Source organism: Syngnathus floridae, chromosome 4 (assembly GCF_059516105.1).
Source record: "Syngnathus floridae isolate MCC-2025c chromosome 4, RoL_Sflo_1.0, whole genome shotgun sequence".
NCBI classification, from domain to species: Eukaryota; Metazoa; Chordata; class Actinopteri; order Syngnathiformes; family Syngnathidae; genus Syngnathus; species Syngnathus floridae.
In genome coordinates this window covers 8,661,685-8,668,539 of record NC_142416.1, presented here as the reverse complement: position 1 = coordinate 8,668,539, position 6,855 = coordinate 8,661,685, and positions in this window count along the sequence as shown.

Sequence of the window (6,855 nt, the reverse complement as noted above, 5' to 3'; positions counted from 1 at the left end):
AGAGTTCTAATCACATTAACATTTCGTTGTAAACACGGAAGTAACAGCACTAGCTGGGCTAAAGTTTTGATAGCATTAACACTTGGTTGTAAACACGGAAGTAACAGCACTCGCTGGGCTAAAGTTTTAATAATGGCTATGTGAAGCCCTTTGAGACTGTTTGTGATTTAGGGCTATACAAATAAACTTGACTTGACTTGACTTGAATAACATTAACATTTTGTTGTAAACACGGGAGTAACAGCACTAACTGGGCAGGGTTCAAAATTTGAGAAAAAAAGTAGGGGCTTATAGTCCGAAATTTACGGTACTATATTGTAAATGAGAGAGCTCAATCATATGCATGAAGGTAACAAAATAAAACGTTTTTAACTTCAAAACATTAGTGCTTGGGTTTGATATCATTTCTCTTGGTAGTGTATTCCAATTCAGTCAGCATAACATCTAAATGCCGTGTAACCATGACGGCTTTAAACTCCGGGCTCCACTATTTGAACCAAGTCTTCAGACTTCACAGCCTTACTGGGTTTATATGTTTATCATTAGCTTTTTTAAAAAAAATAATAATAATAAATGTATCCAGTAGCTCAACCATTCAGTGATTTGTAGAGCAGTAGCAGAACCGCTGAAGTTCTGAATGAGCTGCAACTTTTTTCAATTCCCCAAATCACTTACCTCAGTATTGTCTTGGGTTGGTTGAAGAAAATGTTGGTTCACCTAGTTGTTTGTTTTAGGCGATGATAATACAGCCCAAATGAATTGTTGTCTTTTGAGGACTACTCAATTTCATCCACATAACCATAAGAGTCAATGTTAGCGTTCCAAAGGGTAGCATATACACGCTGAATAAAAGGGGGCCAAGAATTGACCCTCGAGTGACCTCATCCGTCAAGGGCTTCATATATACCAACTGCCAGACAGTGCAGTGGTTAGAACATATTTTTTCTTGGTTGTTGTTTTAGTTCAGTATGGTTACTTACGATGACAATGACAATATTTGCATAGCTCCAAAATGTTTCTGGGCTCAAGTGTCAGCCACAAGTAAGGCGCGTGTTAGATGGAAGGAAGTAGAGATTAAATGCTTGACTTGTTAAAACAAGCTGTGGTCTGTGAAACAACCACTAATCCCATTTTAAACACACTGTGGGTTCATCGAAGACACCATAAACCCTCTGGTGCACTGCTTTTCAACCAGCAATGATTTTTGCGACTGTTTATTATTTGACCTTTTGAATGAAAGCCCTTTTCCCCTCCCATAAAACAATTACTACACATAGTGCAAATCAAACTTTATTAAAAAAATAAATAAAGACAGAGCTTACTCTCTGGTTGTAAATACTGAGTATAGGTTTCGAAGCCTGTTGCCAACTCATCAACTATTGGTATATTTAGTGTCTTTTTCATTCCCTCCAGGAAGTAACGCGACAGGCAACAAATCTCGCGACTATTTTTCTTGTGGTTTCCGTTGACTCTGACTCTCCGTGTACAGCAGAAGATGTCCGGGCCACCCCTGTGCGTCAAGATTACGCGAACACAACTGGCAAATTTAACCATTGCTTTGGCAAAACAATTGACTTGACATTGGAAATTGGCTTGATAGTTTAATTTCACATTTGGTACACTCATCAAGTGGCAGGTACTAAAAACAATTTAATGTTCCACTCCAACTGTTGACACAGAGTATACATTCAGATATTCAGATGTAACGAACTTGAGTCACTTTTTGAGTGACATGGAGCTGTAAGATAACAATCAGCCAACTCCTGTGGCTTCTATACATCATTTGAATGGAACAGGCTGCACCTGCTCCTTGTGCTCTTTCGTCTAGTCTTGTCAAACTCAGCTTTCCATCTGTTCTATGCTATCCAAGACATTGTCCAGAAGTAGATAAGTATAACACATATACAGAGAAGAGAGGGGAAAGAAAGCAAAATGACATATAATCCTATACTATATATAAACGTATCCTCTTCACCCACACTTGTTGAGTAGAAGTTTTTTGGCCTTATTCTTCTGCTGGTTAATGACTTGCCGTCTGAGACCGCTCAGCTGTAAAATTAGTTATTAAGTTTGGTCACAAAACAGTTACTACATAAATAGGTCAAAATCCACATACGTACCCACCTCAGTGGAAAATGTTGCATGTCATCCCAAAAAGTATGGCAACGTATGGATCATGTAACATGCACCTCGAACGTAAAACAGATGTCCGCAGATGAGTCGACTGCCGAGCTCAGCATCTGAAAGGCTGAGAATGTTTTTCACGTCTCTAATGACTTTACCTAATTGCTTACTTGTGGCACTCCATCATAGCTTTAGGTTGACAGTGTGTCGTAGCACATTTTAGGTTGAAGGTCCTTATGACCACGAGCGGCACTGAAAATTCATGTTTTTCATAGTCACGGTGGTGTTTCTCAGTTTCATTAATTCATAAATCCTATGACACATTTTCAAACTTTAGTTTTCCATTTTTATTGTTATCATTTGGTACACTTGGACAAGCCCTGCTGATGACCTCGTATTTATGCTCGCTAATCGTGCAGTTGATCTGACAAAAGGTGACATCCACTCATTCAGTCATTTCAGACCTGATATCAGAGTCATGCCAAGACCTTCTTGGAGAGGACACAATCCCACTCATGCCTTCTTTTCTACACTCACATAGTCCTTTCAAACCCTCTTAGATCAATATTTATATTAATCTTCCAACCATTAATTCACTCTATGGTCACAGAAAAGAAACAATTGCCTGCATACAGAAAACCCTGATTATGGAGTAAGATGATTAAAAAATGAAGACTGGGTGATGATTCTGTTAGGTAACTTTATGGTCCTTACATCAGAACAATCTGATTAGACACTTACAGAATGATGAAATGTGTTGTTTCTGCATTATTGTCTGTTTCTTAACATACTAATTTCTTCACTCCAGTTTATGGTGTGAAAGTCATATGAATAATGCATGTTAAATTTCTCCACGTAGAATTATTGCCACTAATAAGAGAGAGACAACAACAATTTTTTTTCAAAGTGTCAAAAATACAGAAATGAAGTGCTGGGTAGTATTAGACAATCACATAGACACACATCTCTTACAGAGGATATAAATGGCCTCAACAATGAGTGGCAGAGCCTACTTGGCAAAGGTGTTGCTTGACTGTTGAAAAAAAAAAAAAGTCAGACCCTATCCTTTGGTAAATATGAAAACACACCCTGACTTTGAGCTGAGATTCAAAAAGATTTTGCAACTATTTAAAAGCTTCTGAGCATGGATGATTGTCACATACTTTACAAGTCACACAAAAGATTGACAAGGTATTTATTAATGTTGTGTAAAATAATAGAACATGATTTATTATTTTGGACATATTTGCCCAATTCAGATTAAAGAATGGTTTAAGTATTACAGGAATGTGCACGTGTCCTGTGTGGGGTCGGGAGTCATGATGACAGTGATGAGAGTAACCACATGAAGGTTGTAATAATTTACATTACATTCAGTGTAGGTTCAAACAAAATGGCAAGTTTTGATGCAGAGCACAATTTGAAAATAAGCTTGTCATATATAGTTTGTACATGTATATTTCTCCCCGTGGAGGCTGACAAACTGGGAGGCAGGCATCTGTCACTCACAGGGCTCTCTTAAAACTATTCACCTTCAACGAAATCACATCACTATGCAGACGCCACAAAAAAAAAAAAAGGCCCAGCCTGTTTTTCTCATAGTATTCCTGACATCTTGTGGAATGTATGCTACATTACAATTGTTAATTTATAGTTTTTCTGATTAGCTTTGGTACATTTCGTAGGTCAACATCGAAATTGTCAAAACTACTTGTTTAGTCTTGGCATCATTGTGTCACTGAAGAAAAGCCCTTTGCCTGCCCCTCCAATGACGTGCGGATAGAACTCTTACATCAGAACACAGGATCCAAATGACCCCTGGAGATTTAATGGTCTTGACCATGCACTGGAGGGAGTTAACATGAAAATTGGATGGCGACTCGATGTAATTGGTTCATACTGGCCCAGTAAATCTAAATCTAGTACCCCAAAATGAGAGCAAACAATACACTAAAACACTCCCTACAGTAGAAGTGTAAGAATTTTATATAATACAAATTAAATAATAATAATAATAATAATAATAATAATAATAATAATAATAATTAAACATAATAAAAACATGATTCCGTGGTTTGGTTCAGTCGACATCGTATGCACGCCTTGGCCATGGGGCCTGAAGTTTTACAGTCAACTGGTGCTGGCAAATAACAGAATTTCCATGCCACTCCCCCACGCAAACTCAGTTATCCCTGCAGGATGCCATATCAAGCTACGTCACGGTGCCACCACCGTCCTGAACTTGTCTCTCTTAACGATGTCCACCAACGTCCAATCACATGTCGGACTTGGATCACAGGAGTTTAATTACACATAGTTCAACCAATTCACTCAATTTACCCTGACTTGAACTTTAATGATTTTCTTACCAAGACCTTTCCTTACAAATTTGTGGGAACGGGTCCTTCAATCATTCAACACGAACTGTGCCCCAATGCACTTCACAACATTCTGGGACGACTTTAATAGAATCTTGCAATGCAAAATTCTCACGATAAAGTCTTTCACTCACCTCATTTCCATAGCTGTTCGGAGGTTGAGTAAAATGTAAATGATAACACAATGTGAAAATGTGCCCATCTTTCGCAACATGTATTCAATTGCATACCACGCAACGATAGTAAGTAGTAATAATAAAATACATATAATACCACAGGTAGGGGCGGGGCCATGAGCGACAAGTGCGGTTTGGGGGAAAACGTTGGCATGCGAGATTTTTCTCTCATTCGAACATGGATTTTCTGCCATCTTTACATGAAAGCTGCAATTTTAGAGCCCCCGATATTCAACCAGCAGTTTTTTTTATTATTATTGACTGCATTATGAACTAATAAATCTTCAATTAATCTGAATGCAAACTCCGAAATACTGTTTCAAGTAAATAACATTTGATTTAGGGGCCACTAAACTCATAATGACAAGCTGCATGGCAACAAAAGAAAGGCAAGGTGTATACGATACATATTTAGTTTCCGAGGACTGAGGGTGCCATGGGATCTTCACAACCTCTCAAGACCAAGACCTACATCAGCTGCCCAAGCATGACCAAGAAGGCATGATGTGGACTGCTCTTAAGATCTCCTGGTGAATAAAGTCCAACCACCGGAGGCTTCAATCCGTCTTTTGATTAGCTCCAAGTGCTGCAATAAAAACGTCCACTCACCTCTTCCGTTCCTTAATAACACAAAGTGATGCTGACTGTTGACCAATGAATGCGGTGTGTTGATCTCCATTCCACCCTTGGATATTTTCAAGATTCAAGTGTTTTTATTCGCCATGTTTGAGCGTGCCAAACAAGCAATTTGACTTTGGTAAATCAGAGCCTCTGTTCAACATTTAGGTGACTAACAACAACACTCAGGACATGTGAAAAATGGCAAATAGTCTCAAACATCCCCTGATCTTAAACTCCCAAGAGGGCAAGGAAAAACTCAAAACTCCAGCTAGGGGAAATGAGAAACCTTGAGAAGAGACCACAGATGGGAGGGTCCCTCTTCTAGGATGACCAGGCTGCAATGGATGCAGAGAGGACACATAGGACAGTGTAGACAATTTAAAAAAAGGTGTGGAGAGCAGAATGTTATTGCACAGTAATGACTCTGATTTTGGTACCTTTTACAGTGAAATTGTTTAAAATACATATAAAATAATCTCAGGTGGCTGCTCAACAAACTACAGTCAATCACTCAAACCATTTAATACACAAAAAAATATGAGTGACATTTTTTGCAGACGGTGATCATCTTCACCTCTGACGTTTCAGTCGGATTCCCTCATCGTTCCAGATGTGCAACATCATGAGTATGTGGATGAGATGGCGTACTTTGTAACTTCTATCTTGAAATTCAATATCCCGTGATTATTTAGTCTCGCTAAAAAGACATCTTAGCGGGAGATTTGTCAAAGTCAAGTCAAAGTCAGCTTTATTGTCAATTTCTCCACATGCCAAAGACACACAAAGAAACCGAAATTTCGTTCCCCCCTATCCCTCTGCAGGCAGTTTTGGTACAAGTGTGATTCAACTGATTGTAATGACAAAACTATCTATCCATCCATGCATCCATCTACCTTCTTAAGCACTTCTCACGTGAACGTGCTGGAGCCTATTCCAGCTGACTTCGGGCAGTAACATCCTGAACTGGTTACCAGCCAATCGCAGGGCGCACACACAAACAACCATTCGCACTCACACTCACGACCAATTTAGACTGTTCAATCGGCCTAGCATGTATGTTTTTGGAATGTGGGAGGAAACCCACGCAGGGAAAACATGCAAATTCCGCACAGGAAGACAAAAGCCGAAATTGAACCCACAACCTCTGAACTGTGTGGCAACGATATAACCAGTGCTCTACCGTGCCACCCATGAAAGAACTCATATAAATGAAAAATGAACAGAAAGTAAAAGCTGATATTCTCGAAGTACTCGGTTTTGAAGGCAAGTCAGAAGGAATCGTAACAGGACTGGAGTTTCGGTAACAGAGCTTTGTCTCATTTTCTGTGCCGTTTCTTTGATGGTGCTGGCGCCTTCAGGTGGGAACTTGTACATGTATTCCTGATAGGGAGAAAAAGTAGATACAGAATAGAGTGGATTTTAGTCAGCATACACATTTGCAATGCCGCTGACAAGCCTTAAATTAACTTCAGATGTTTTTTGTAGGCTTTGCCTGACATTTTGACATTGTCACACCTTGAAGCACAATAGAAGGGTACACATAAACCAATTTAATA